At 36.7% G+C, this 926-nt stretch overlaps 1 protein-coding gene across 1 annotated transcript in view; it reads left to right on the plus strand.

The window, feature by feature from the left end:
- LOC102773475 (YEATS domain-containing protein 2) overlaps positions 1-926 on the plus strand; it is a 57,342-nt gene that overhangs the window by 34,289 nt on the left and 22,127 nt on the right. The gene's annotated exons all lie outside the window — the stretch shown is intronic.

The following is a 926-nucleotide window of genomic DNA, read 5'->3' on the forward strand; positions in this document are numbered from 1 at the left end:
TGGGAGGACGTCCATTCTAGTTAGCATATTACGCTTTTATTATTATAGATTTGTTTGTTTATTTTTGTTAATCCTCACCCAAGGATATTTTTCCAATTTTTTTTTTTTTAAAGGGAGAGGGAAAGACAGAAACATCAATGTGAGACAAACACATCGATTGGTTGCCTCTTGCACAAGCCATGACCAGGGCCTGGGCCAGAGAGGGGCCTGCAACCAATGTACATGCCTTGACCAGAATCGAACCTGGGACCCTTTGATCCGCAGGCCCATACTTTATCCACTGAGCCAAACCAGCTAGGGCCACACTGATTTTTAAGTAAATAATTTAATGGTTTTTAAATGGCATAATAAAACCTTAGCCATCTGGAGCTTTATTGGGTATTTTAGCTGCTTTCATAGTGTAATTTTGTTACCAAGTACCAATTTTTTTTAAATCAGTTTTAAATGGAACTCATGAAATATCATACATCTCTTTGCTTTTACAAACAAAACATATAAATTAGCTTTGCTGACTCTTTAACATTAGTTATTGTGTTGGGTAGTATTAGGGTGACATGCTTGAGGTCTGACAAGATGAATGATATATTTTTGACACTGAAGAGCGCCAGAAAAGTGTGCCTTTTGCTCTGTTGAGTAACATAGCGCATACATCTGGGAGCCTTATTTCAAATAACTTGCATATGCACAGGTTGCGGGAGTGTGTAGAAGGGGTTTGATGGATGTTTCTCTCTCATCGATGTTTCTGTAATCTCTATCCCTTTCCCTTCCTCTCTCTTTAAAATAAAAAAAAATTAAAAACTTGCTTCAGTTTCCTGATAATAATACCTGCCTCATAAAGTTGAGAGGATTGAATGAGTTAATTTATTAATGCATGTCTAGCATGTAGTAAGTAGCTAGTCTACACTAATAAAAGACAAAGATGCTAA

This window comes from Myotis davidii, unplaced genomic scaffold (genome assembly GCF_000327345.1).
Source record: "Myotis davidii unplaced genomic scaffold, ASM32734v1 scaffold27, whole genome shotgun sequence".
In the NCBI taxonomy this organism is placed as follows: Eukaryota; Metazoa; Chordata; class Mammalia; order Chiroptera; family Vespertilionidae; genus Myotis; species Myotis davidii.